This window comes from Trichosurus vulpecula, chromosome 1 (assembly GCF_011100635.1).
Source record: "Trichosurus vulpecula isolate mTriVul1 chromosome 1, mTriVul1.pri, whole genome shotgun sequence".
Lineage (NCBI taxonomy): Eukaryota > Metazoa > Chordata > Mammalia > Diprotodontia > Phalangeridae > Trichosurus > Trichosurus vulpecula.
The window spans coordinates 30,192,843-30,206,629 of NC_050573.1; positions in this window are offsets into that span (position 1 = coordinate 30,192,843).

The window sequence follows — 13,787 nt, forward strand, 5'->3', positions numbered from 1 at the left end:
GTTTTAGAGGCAATCAGGGTTAAGTGGCTTACCCAGGGTCACACAGCAAGTAAGTGTCTGAGGTCTGATTTGAACTCAGGTCCTCCTGACTCCTGGGCTGGTGCTCTATCCACTGTGCCACCTAGCTGCCCCAAACTTCATTTCTTAATACACAAAGGAGGAATAATAATGTTTGTGCTTCCCACCTTGTAAGCTCTTTCATAGGATTCCAGGATTGCAGATTGAGGTGCAGAAGGGACCTCAGAGGACAGATGTCAAACCCAGGGCCTACCCCAATGACTTATAGCCTGAACCAGAATAAAATGTAATTGGAAAGTATTTACCAAAATAAATAAAAATACTATAAACATAGATGATGTTAATATTTGGTTTTCTAAGTCAGCATGCTACCAAGGATCCTTATGTATGGTGTAGTAGCTCTATACACACACAGTTTCCATTTGAGCTTGATACTACTAATGTAGCCCAATCCCCTCATTTTACATATGAGGCCCAGGGAGGTCATAAGATCACAGATCTAAATTTGGAAGGGACCCCAGACCAACCCCCTCATTTTACAAATGAGAAAACTGAGGCCTAGGAAACTGATTTGTACAACACAAAGACCTTAAGTGCTTTTTGAGAAAATATATGCAAAGTCCTTTGTAAATTTCTAAGATCCAAATGCATGGGAATTCTTGATCACAGTTATTTCTTCAATATTTCCAAGATCTATACTTCCCTCAGTGTGAGTGTGTCCTGCATAGGCACAAATCATAACAGATTTGTTTCAGAGTCACAGAATCTCAGAGTTTGTATGAGGGACATCATTGGGCCTAACCTTTGGATTCTAGACATATAGGAATTACTTCTACAAAAGTCATAATAAATGGCCATTCAACCTTCTCTGCAAGACCTCTTATAAAAAATAATCCACCATTCCTTGAGATGATTCTCCTTTTGAACAGCTCAAGTCATCAAGAATATTTTCCTTAGGATTCGAGTCTAAATTTGCTTTTTGTCAACACTTACTCATTGCTCTCGGTCATCAAAGTCCTGGCTCCCCTCCTACCTTTCCAGTCTTCTCACACCTTACTTCTTTCCACTTATTCTGTGATCCAACGACACTGGCCCCCTTGCTATTTCTCTAGCACGATACTGCATCTCTCAACTCCAAATGTTTCCACTGGCTAGAATGAGTGTTTCCCCAATCCTGGCACATTCTCCCTCCTCATCTCTACTTCCTGGCTTTCTTCAAATCTCAGCTAAAGTCTCGCCTTCTACAAGAAGATTTTCCCAGTTGTCCTTAGACTTGGCACTGTCCCTCTAAAACTGTTCCCAATTTATACTATCTGTCTCTTGTTTGGGCATGGTTGTCGGCTTTGGACTGTGAGCTCCTTGACAGCAAGGATTGGTTTTTGCCTCTTTTTTGTATCCCCAGGACTTAACTCAGTACCTGGCATGTAATTAGTAGGTGCTTAATAAATGTTGGTTGACTGACTGCCTAATGGGGCCCACCAGAGCAAATCTAGTCCTTCCACATGAAGGCCTTCAAATACACAATGATCATGCCTTGTCTAAGTATCCTCTTCTCTAGGTTGAATATTTCCAGGTCCTCAAAACGATCTTTATATGACTTGAGTCCCATCAGCATCCTCATTGTCCTTCTCTAGGCATTCTCTAACTTGCCAGTGTTCTTCCAAAAATATGCTGGCAAGACCTGAACACAAAACCCCAGAGACGGGCTGAACAGAGCTGAGAACTGGGGAACTATAATCTTTCATGGTCTCAAAACTATACCACTCTTAACATAGGCTAAGTTGCACTGATCTCTTTTGACTTCCTTTTCTGATCACTGCCTCAACGAGTTTGAGCTGCTCTTTCAGAGTTAGGATGACCTCAAGTCCAGTGATTAGACTCTCTGAACTTTTCTAGACTGCTCCTCAGGTGCCGTCACTGAGCCCCTCCTCCAAGCCTTTCCAATCCAGTAGGATCTCCCTAAACTTAAACTCTATTGACAGAGCCATTAAAAACTCATAGTCACCTCCCCACCATGGTGAGACATTGAAAGGGGACTTGACTGGAGTACTATGATTAGGATTATTATAGGCTATCTCAAAACACTTGGAGGAAGCACAGAATGAAATCACTTCCCCCCCCCCCAAAAAATGGCCCTGATTATCAGTATTTCTTATAGAAGTTTAATAGGTACAATGTTAGTTTAACAAAATTAAAGCTAAAATGACCCAGAAAGGAAGCAAATCAGTCATCAAAAAATTGGTCCCTCTGGTCATGTGAAAAAAAGATAAAAAGGAGTGTAGGAAGGAAGGAGGGAGGGAAGGAGGGAGGAGAGAAAGAGGGAGAAAAGGAGGGAGAGAGGAAAGAAGGAAGGATATAAGGGAGGGATGAAGGAAAGGAGGAAAGAGGGAAGAAAGGAAATAAAAAAGGAAGGGAGGGAGGGACAGAGGGAAGGAGTGAGGGAGGAAGGGAGGGAAGGAGGAAGGAAGGAAGGAAGGAAGGAAGGAAGGAAGGAAGGAAGGAAGGAAGGAAGGAAGGAAGGAAGGAAGGGAGGGAGAGAAGGAGGAAGGGAAGGAGGGATGGACCAGGCAGATATAGTGTACTAGCTGAGTTTGTGTTCACTTATCAGTCAGGACAGACTGGCGCAATGCTGGAGGTCCAAACCTGAATGGATTAATGCTTGCCGGGTACTTGGAGGTATTTTTATCTGGTTTTGAAGTGCTGTTCCAAGTAGGGAGACAAGGGCAATGGCAGGTCAAAGGAAAGAGAAAACCGGTGGGCGTGAATCATGGAATTAAATAGATGAGAATCAAATAGTATCAAATAGAGCGGGTATGTAATTGAAACGGGTCGGACTAGATGAACAGAACACTTAGAAAAATTAGGGAGAGAAGATTTGGGTTTGAAACCCCATTCTGACACTGTGTGACTCTAGGCACATCCACCAGCCTCTCTGGGTCTCAGTTTCCTTATCTGTAAATTTAGAAGATTAGGCTTGGTGACCGCTAAGTTTACTTCCAATTCTAAACCCATAATCTTAACCTCCTTCCTAACACTAAAATCCTATGAATCTGCCCTGGGAAAGAAGATCTCAGAAATCACATTTTCTTTCTAAAAATGTAGAAATGTATCATGAATAGGGAAATTTTCCTTTCCTACAAATAGCCATATCTATGTAAAAGCATCTAGAGACTTGAAGGTAGCAGGTTATTGTCATTTGAATTACAGAAAATACATCTAGATTAATCAATTGATATCAATCAATAAACTTTTAAAAGTCTACTAAGTGTAAGGCACTGTGCTAAGCCTGGAGATACAAAAAGAAGCAAAAGACAACCCCTGCTCTCAAGGAGCTCGCAGTCTAATGGTGAAGACAACAAGCAAACAAATACATGTACAATCTATATAAAGGAATAATTAACAGAGAAAAGGCACTGGAATTAAGAAGGATTGGGAAAGTCTTCTAGGAAAAGATGGGATTTTAGTGGGGACTTAAAGGAAGCCAGGAAGGTTAGCAATCAGAGCATAGGAGGGAGAGAGGTAGCCAGAGAAAATGTCTGGAACCAAGAGATGAAGTGTCTTATTCATGGAACATCCCAGAGTATGTGCCCAGGGAGTAAGGTATAAGAAGACTGGAAAGGTACCAGGGGGACAGATTAGGAAGGGTTTTAAATGCTATCAGAGTATTTTCGTATTTACTCCTAAGGTAATAGGGAGCCACTGGACTTTATTGCATAGATTACTGTAACACACAGACAGCCTTAATTAAAATTGTGAATTGATTAGCAAAGATAATAAAAGATGAAAATAATCAATGCTGGAGTGACTATGGAAAGATAGGAATACTAACATACATTGTTGATCCTAAATTATTCTAAAAAATAATGTAGAATTATGCAAGAAAAGTCACTACACCATTTGTCCTAGTGATTCTGTTGCAGGCCCTATGCCCTCAAGTTGTTCGGAGACAGAAGGAAAAGGAAAAAAATTCCCATGGATACCAAAAGTTAATAAGAGAACTTTCCGCAGTAGCAAAGAACTAGAAATAAACTGGGCACTAAATAATCAGGGGAATTTCTGAACAAATTGTGGTATGTTAATATAAAATAGAACATTATTGTACCACAAGAAATGGTGAACGTGAGAAATGAGGAAACATGGAAACCAATATATGACCTGATGAAGCACAGAGAAAGAACCCAGGGTACAAATCCATAATAACTAATGATAAGAATGAGCATTTACAAAGTGCTTTAAAGTTAAAGGGAGGGAGGGAAGGAGGAAGGAGGGAAGGAAGAAAGGAAGGAAGGAAGGGAGGAAGGAAGGAAGGAAGGAAGGAAAGAAGGAAGGAAGGAAGGTAGGGAGGAAGGAAGCAAGGAAGGAAGGAAGGAAGGGAAAGAGTGGGGGAGGGAGGAAGGAGGGAAGGAAGGAAGGAAGAAAGGAAGGAAGGGAAAAAGGGGGGAGGGAGGAAGTAGGGAAGAAAGGAGAGAATGAAAGAAGGAAAGAAGGAAGGCAGGAAGGAAGGAAGGGAAAGAGTGGGGGAGGGAGGAAGGAGGGAAGGAAGCAAGGAAGGAAGGAAGGAAGGAAGGGAGGAAGGAAGGAAGGAAGGAAGGAAGGAAGGAAGATAGGGAGGAAGGAAGGAAGGAAGGTAGGGAGGAAGGAAGCAAGGAAGGAAGGAAGGAAGGAAGGAAGGAAGGAAGGAAGGAAGGAAAGGAGGGAGGGAGGGAAGAAGTGGGAGCAGGGGGGAGGTAATATTTGGAAGTGATGGTAGAAAAATGAAAAGATATCAATAAAACTATTTTAAGAAAAATAAAACTTAATAGACTATAATAAGCTCCTTAAGAGGAGGGACTATGTTAATACTATCTTTGCATCTCTGTCCCTTAGCATAGTGTCTAGCACATACAGGCATAAGGTGTGTTTAATAAATGAGTGTTTGTTGACTAGTTTTTATTAATGTCATGGGAATGCAGTGGGTGGGAGATGGGGGCTGGAAGGTGTATACATAATATAGTTTAACATTTTTCAGTCTTGTCTAACTCTTTGTGACCCCATTTGGGGTTTTCTTGGCAAAGATACTAGAGTAGTTTGCCATTTCCTTCTCCAGTTCATTTGACAAATGAGGAAATTGAGGCAGAGTGAAATAACTTGCCCAAGGTCACACAGCTAGTAAGTGTCTGAGGCTGGATTTGAACTCACATCTTCCTGACTCCAGGCCCAGCACTTTATCCACTAGCCACCCAGCTGCCCCATAAATAAAATGGCAGATGGCTACCCAAAATAAGTCATGGTCTACTTGAAAATAAAGAAAAGAAAGTCAAGCAAAGGGCCCTTGACAAGGGGAGTGAATATTGTAAGAGACTCAAAATGGTGGACATTTTTTCCAAAGAGCCAAGATGGTAATATGTTTAATATTTAAGCAACCAGTACAAATATCCAAAGAAGGGCTGATACACAGAGTTCAGGAAACAACTCTTTATGGAGCGAGTAATTAATATGTGGAATGGAGAACTCCCTTAGGAAGCAGGGAAAGTTGTAACCCTGAGCACTTTTTGAGGAAGAGTTAGACAGGTACTTAAGGGAAATAAATGATGTGCTCTTGGGTACAGAGACAGGTCTACTGGAGACAGATCACACGGGCCTGTGCTTCCTGCAAATGCTACACTTGAACATAGACGGGAAGGGGGAATGTTAAAAATAGCTCAATTAACTGTTTGGTGAAAGAACGGTCATCTCTCTGCATCCACAGAAGGATCATGGCAGGATGGCCATTGACCATTGGTCTGCCAGGCAGCCAACCACATCCACCATTCAAATCAGGGTCCATCCTGTAGTTTACCTGAACTATACAAGCTGGGTTTCTATTCCAGTCAACAGGCTTTTTTTTTCACCATTCCTGCATTAATCGAAGTTCAAAATCTGTTGGACAGATCTGTTGCCTGTGGACAGATTCCTATGAAATGTTGGTGTCCGGTTTGCATCGCCACATCTTTAGAGAAGAGGCAAAATGGCAATCTGGAAAAGGCACTGGACTTGTGGTCAAAAGATCTGAGTTCAAATCCTGACTGTGCATTTATTAACCATGTGACCCTAGGCAAGTCACAAACTCCTTGGGCCTCAGTTTACCCAACTGTAAAGTGAGGGGGTTGAACTGGATGATCTCTGAGATTCTTTCCAATTCTAAATCTCTAAATTTTATATACTGCTGTTCAGTCATTTTTCATTTGTGCCCAACTCTCTGTGACCCCATTTGGGGTTTTCTTGGCAGAGATGCTGGAGGGGTTTGCCATTTCCTTCTCCAACTCATTTTATAGATGAGGAAACTGAGGCAAACAGGGTGAAGCGACTTGCCCAGGGGATTTGAACTCAGGAAGGTGAGTCTTCCTGACTCTAGGCCTGATGTTTTATCCACTGCAAAACAATCCACATATATTGTAGACTTACTGGATCTTTAAACAATTCTGGAAAGTAAATGCTATTATCCCCAGGCTGAGAGGAGTGAAATGACTTGACCAGGGTCACAGAGATATTAAGTGTATGAGACAGGATTTGACCTCATTTTCCTGAATTCAAGTCTAGTGTTCTAGTTGTCGGGTGCGTGCGCGCGCGCGCGTGAGAGAGAGAGAGAGAGACAGAGAGAGAGAGACAGAGAGAGACAGAGACAGAGAGAGACAGAGACAGAGAGAGACAGAGACAGAAACAGAATGAGAGAATCTGGACTACACCTGTGATTTCATCGAGATAGAGAAATCCCAGTGAGGAAGTTTTCACTACCAATGACGGTCAGCAACTCTCCTGAAATTCATCAAATAATCATTCAGTAAGGATTTATTAAGCACCTACTATGTGCTGGGCACTGTTTTAGGTCCTGGAGAAACAAAGACAAAATGAATGAAACAGCTGCTGCCCTCCAGGGGTTGATAATCTGAGGTGTCTACTCTTACGGACAGAGCTTCCTGAGTTCAAGGGTTTCAGCTGGGAAGTGTCAAGGAAAGGAAGTTTTCTGGACTCCAAGGGTGGCCCTCAGCCCATTCCCCCCATGACATCCAAGCATTTGGATGAGGGTGAAATGGAGTTCAGTGAAAGCAGGAGAAGGGATGACTAGAGGGAAGGAAGTATGCCATAGTTTTCATAAGTCAAACCATCAGCAGTAGATTTTAAACTGCTTGAGGGCAGGAAGGGTTTCCTTTTTGTCTTTGTATCCTTAGGGGCTGGTACAAGCAGGGGTTCTTAACTTTTTTTTTTTTTTGGTGTGTTATAGACCCTTTTGATGGTCTGGAGAAGTCTATGGACCTTCTGGGAGAAGGGAAAGGAATTAGCATTTATACAGAGCATACTATGCCAGGAACTGTGCTAATAATTTTAAATATATGTATATGCATATGTATATGTATATGTGTATGTGCATGTGTGTGTATGTGTGTATGTGCACGTCTATATAATGTATATGATGTGTATATGTATGTGTATGTATATGTGTGTATGTACATGTGTGTTATACAAATATGTAGACATATATGTGTATATATATATATAAAATCTCATTTGATCTGAAAATAATATTGCAAATACATAAAATAAAATACATAGGACTCAAAAGGAAATAACCTATATTAAAATCATTATCTACTTTTTTTTTAAGTTCACAGACCCCAGGCTAAAACCCCTGTTTGCTGAATTGAACTAAATTGAATTTACAAACAAGTTCTGAACACTTCCTGTATGACTAGCATTCTAGTGAGCATGGGAGATACAAAGGAACCGAAGATCCTTACCTTTAAATGGAGGGGCTTGGAATTTAGTTGGGGAGCCTAGGCATAATAAAATAGAGGCAGCCAGGTGGAACAGTGGATAGAGCAATGAATTTCAAGTCAGAAAGATCTGAGTTCAAATCTCACCTTCGACACCTACTAGCTGTGTGAACCTGGGGAGGTCAATTAACCTTTGTCTCAGGTTCTTTATCTGTAAAATGAGGCTAATAGGATGATGACAGCATCTACTTTACAGAGTTATCGAAACCGATCAAATGGAAAGGTCTTTGAAAACCATAAGGCACCATACAAATGATAGCTTTTGATAATATTAATATAATATGTATATGCATGTATGTGCTGTGTGCATATGAAAAGACAGAGGAAACGAAGCCCTGGAATGAACCATGACAAAAGACAGAGGAATCTCCATCCCTGGAGATTTCCCAGGAAGAGATTGGACATCTGCAATGCTTTAGATGACTTGGACATCCATCAGGCCAAAGGCCGGGGCTAGACCATAAGATTGTTGGCGGTTCCTTCCAGCTCTAGGATTCTACCAAAGATAGAGTGGACCAGAATTAAGAATGGGGGAGCTCCTTGGTCCCAAGCTGGAGTCTCAGACAGTAAAATATACAATCAGAGTCTCCAGGCAGCCCACTCTCTTCTCCCCCATGTCCTTCTCTGGTCTTTGGGTCGCACGTGTTTTGCACATGGAGCCCTATTGACGTCACTGGGAATTCTAAGCATGGAACCAATGAAAGACTCCAGAATAGAAGTTTGCAGCAGGAAGTATCCAAGGAGAGGAGATTTTTGCCATGAGTGATGTACATCGTGTCCCTCTAAAGATGTGGGGAGACTCCCCCCGTAGGTGGAGTGCTCATGGGTGGACAGCCCCATTGGCAGATTTGAAGAATCAGGATGGGTCAAGAGCATGGCTGACCCGACGGAGCCTAGTCCGTTGGTAATCATGGTTCCTTTCATGCCATCAGGAGCCAGTGGCCCAGCCTTCTTCCCCCCTCACCAGAGCCCCATGCCCTCCACTCCCTCCCCCATCAGACTCCACAGACAAAAACAAAAGGCCCATTACGAAGTTATTAGCCTCAGCTCGCATATCCTGCGGAGTGAGACAACTGCCAAGCCCACTTGGGCTTAAAATGTTTAACAGATTTGCCCGGGTCTCATTTCTGTCACTGTGTTTATAGAAACAGAGGGCCGATGGGGAGAGAAGTTGGGAAAGGCGGCGGGCTGGGGGAGGGGGGAGCGTGGAGGGGGGCCAAAAAAAAATGCCCAACTCCTTCAAAGAGTAACATTCTTCCTTGTGGTTTGAAAAGACTTCCTTCTTCCCCAGCCATCCTGTAATCACTCTCCAGTGTTCACCAGAGCAGTGTTTACATCCAACGCCATTACCAGGAGGGGAGACAGGAGAAATGAAGGCCTCTTGACGATGCTCTCAGAGGTCCCATTATCTTCTCCCTCCCCCTTCACCAGCTTTCATCAAACGCCTCCAGTCTATGAAGGGGTAAAAGCCTTTAATGGGATTTTGAAGATCTTAAAAGCCGGGCGGTTTGTTTAAAAAGGAAAAATACCAACTCGAGAGTGGATTCTGCCTCCCTCGGTCCCCACCTCTCAAAAAACATTTTTTTTTTAAATAGCCCAAACCTAGTTCTGTTCTTCCCCTCTGCCTGCCAAATAGAGCAGGGGAATTGGAGTTTGAGTTGGATGGGTGATGAGACCACACATAGCTTGGGTTGGCCGACTCTCTGTTCCCATGGACTGGAGAAGGAGCTCGTCCACACAGGATAACCAGGCAGACCTGCCTGCACTGTCAGTGGTACTGGTGGGCTCATGGTCTTTGGGAAGTGACTCCCATCCTCCCTAGCCTCCAAAGTAGCAACTGCGGGCCCCAGACACAGAATGGGCAGGAGCTAAGGGGAGTGTGTGTGTGTGTGTGTGTGTGTGTGTGTGTGTGTATGTGTGTGTGTAAAAGAGAGACAGAGAGAGAGAAGAAAAGAAGAGGAGGGAGGGGAGGAGAGGAAAGGAGGGGATGGGAAGGGAGAGGAGGGGAGGGGAGGGGAGGAAGATGGTAGTCAAAACTGGACAGAGTAGGCATTGGCAGAGTTTCACATATGACTGGATGGTTTTCTTCCTTCCCTGTGGCTAGGAAAACCCCAGTTATATAATACGCCCGAAATTTGGTTGCTACTGAGACAGATGCAGGCTTTCCAAAGGAATGACTTTGCTTAGCTTTTGTGCTCCCTATTCCAATTGTCCATCAAGATACATAGGGCCAGTCTGAGTAGGGAGCTTAATGGAGTGTAGTGTTGTCTTGGGGAGCTGTGATACATTGGTGAGGGGCCTCTCAGAGAGGGGGTAATTCAAAAATGTTCTAATACAGAGAACACATGCCCAAAGGCTGGGACTGTTCTGGTTTTATCTCTGCATCACCTTGGATATACTCATGCACACACATATTATAATGCATATATATGATACACATGGATATACATATATGTATGTACACATATATAATAAGGCAATATAAATCAGCTCTCATTATTAGTAACAATTATCATCATCACCAGCTCTGGAGTACTGGAGAGATTTGGGGGGGTCAGCAGAATTTAATAACAGACTGTGAATGGGCAGACCACCAAATCCAAAACCTCTACTAGAATCTGAAAAATCCATTGGGGGGGGCCTAATGATGGCAGTTTCTAACTATAATCCCTGGAGAAGTCTCACATCGTCCCCCTTCTCTGAACACCACCAAAACTCTTACTTCCAGGACCTCCCCATGCCTCTCCCTTCCAGGAACTGATTAAATTTCCATGGGGTCCAAGCAGGAAGCCCAGCAGCCGGGCAGCAGCAGCTGAAAAGACACCGTGATCATCCTCTCCTTTGGCCAAGGTCATTGCTCTCGGCCAAGTGTGTGAGGTCTGGACCCACCTTTGCCCAAAGAGTCTTTGTCTCCCCAGGAGGTCTCTGTTGCACCTTATTCTAAACATTCCGAAGCCTCTTCATAATTGGACCAAGCTGTTGCCTGCAGGGACAGGAGACTGCAGACAGTTACCAAATTTTAGTTCCAGGATGAATCTAGTCGTCATTTTGTAAATCTGTATAGTAAATCTCAGAATCTAGCTGGGCTGAAGACCTGGAGCATCGGGCTCCATTCCTCTGGCAATGGAAACTTGAATCCAAACAAAAGGGCCCCACTCTTCTCCCAGCTCCTTGGGTGCCAAATGCTAAAAGTCTAGGCAAGGAGATGAGGTTCTGGCCTCCTGTGAGACAGGGAGGGGATGGATTTCCACATCCCAGCTTGGATTACACTTAACATTGCTGAGCTCCTAGCACTAATGCCTGCCAACAAGTGGAGAAAAGGTGACATCTTGTCTGGGGTGTCCAACTCAGGAGGCTGGAGGAAGGCCTGATAGAATGGAAAAAAGGAAGAAAAAAAGCAGGACTTTATTTTTAAACATGGCGCATAGAGGCTCCATGGGGGCCAGAGCTGCTCCAACCCTGCTGCACTGTAGGGTTCCCTGCCTTTTAGAGAAGGAAGAAGCATTGCTTGCCAACCAAGAAGACTAGTACCACGGGCAACGAGGTGGGGTAGCGTTTAGAGTGCTAGGCCTGGAGTCAGGAAGACCTGAATTCGAATCCTGCCTCAGACTCTGGACAGCTGTGGGACTCTGGACAAATCATTTAGTCTTGTTCTGCATTTTGAGTCATCACCCCCCTGACAGATGGTAAATCCCATTCTTTGTCTCTGGTCCTCCAGAATTAAACTGGGTCATTGCATTCATCAGCGTTTAAAGCCTTTCCAAATTGCTGCTCTTTACAATGTTGTTGCTGTATACGTCGTTCTTGTGTTGCCCCTTCTGCTTTGATCCATACACGTCTTTGCAGGTTTCTCTGAAATCATCTCCTCCGTGTTTCTTATAGCACAATAGTATTCCATTATATTTATATACCATGGTTTATTCAGGCAACCCCCCCCACACACACACACACCTTGAACCCTCAGGGATGGGAGCAGCCTTGGAGCCCTGGAAAAGAAAGCTATTTTTGCAAGAAAGTCCCATTGAGAAAAAAGGAATCAGAACATCATTTGCAAAAGGATGTAGTTTCTAGTTCTTTGCCACCACAAAAAGAGTTACCATAAATATTAATGTATATGTATATATATATATATATATATATACACATACACACACACATATATATAATATATATATTGATATATGGGTCCTTCCCCTCTGTGTTTGATCTCTTTGTGGTATAAGCCTAGTATTAGCATTTCTGGGTCAAAGAAAATATACAGTTTACTGATCTTTTGAGACATAGTTCCAAGCTACTTTCCTGAATGGCTGAATAAGTGCATAGCTACACCAACAATGCACCAGCATACCTCTTTTCTTTCTACGACTCCTCTACTATTTGTCATTTTCCTCTTTTGTCATCTTTTCCACTTGAATAGGTATGACATGTCACCTCAGAGTTACCCTAATTTGTATTATATTATTAGTGGTTGTGTACTTTCTATTTGTTGTTCAGTCATTTTCAGTCATGTTGGACTCTTCATGACCCCATTTGGGGTTTTCTTGGCAGAGATACTGGAGGGGGTTGACATTTCCTTCTCCAGCTCATTTTACAGATGAGGAAACTGAGGCAAACAGGGTGAAGTGACTGCCCAGGGTCACCCAGCTAGTAAGTGTCTGAGACCAGCTTTGAACTCAGGCCTTACCTGACTCCCGGGCTGGTGCTCTATCCACTGAATCACCTAGCTGCCTATGTACTTTCTGTAGTGGGTGAAATTAAGTCTGTCCCAGGCCTGATATCCATGCAGCACCCCTTCCTTTTAAATTAATGAAGAATATGTTTACGTGGAGGTCGGGGCAGCTAGGTGGAGCAGTGAGTAGAACACTAGCCCTGGAGTCAGGAGGACCTGAGTTCAAATATGACCTCAGACACTTGACACACTTACTAGCTGTGTGACCTTGGACAAGTCACTTAACCCCAATTGCCCTGCCTTCCCCCCTCCTATATATATACATACATATATATACACACACACATATACATGTATATATATGTATGTATGTGTATATATATATATGTTTACACGGAGTTTCCTCTTTTTATGGATTGATAGATTTAAATGAGATATCCTGATTACATTCATTGGGGCAGTATCCAAACCCCTACTCTTTTGGAATATTATACATGGATGCCAAGCAGAAGTTGAGGACCCTGGCACAAATATAGACATACCTAAGCTTCATTTTGAAAGTTAAACTCTGAGATTGGGGCATAAGCCAAAGGGAGAAATTTCCATGGGGTCATAGATTTAGCGTTGGAAAGAAATACTGAAGCTATCTTGTCTAACCTGTTAATTTTACAGATGCAGAAACTGAGGCCCCAAAAAGTAAAGCAAATTTGTCCAATGTCACAGAGCTAGTAAGTGACTAAGGAAGGATTCAAACCCAGATCCTCTTACTCCAAAGCTAGTGGTCCATCCTCTGTAGCCCACTGTCAGCCCTCTAAGGATCTGGTTGGATGTATGTGAGTGCAGAGCCCTTTGGAGACAGTGGACTTGGAACTGTGTGAGGATGAAGGGGGATAGTGAAAGTACAGCTCCATCAAGATGTCAGCTGATGACCATCATGGGCCTTTATGGTCTCTTCACATCTCCCCCAGCCTCCTCAAGAGCTTGTTTTTCCCATTTGTTTTTCAGCTGATTATATCATGTGGTCATCTCGGTAGCCTCTGGCTGCCTTTCCGGGATTTAATAAGAAGAGACAAACTGTGTCATTGAATCCCTTATGTTTATATCATTAACTATCCGCTTATGCAAAAGACGTTCTGAATACCTTGGCACATTTGTTTGAGCAGGACTTTTCTGACAAAAAAAAAAAAAAAAAAAAGGCTTTCTTTTCCAAGGCTCCAGGGCTGCTTCCATCCCTTCGGACTCCTCAGCTGCTGCCTTCTGCTTACTGTGGCTGGGACACCCTCCCCGTTTTCTTCAGCTGGTGCCCATCC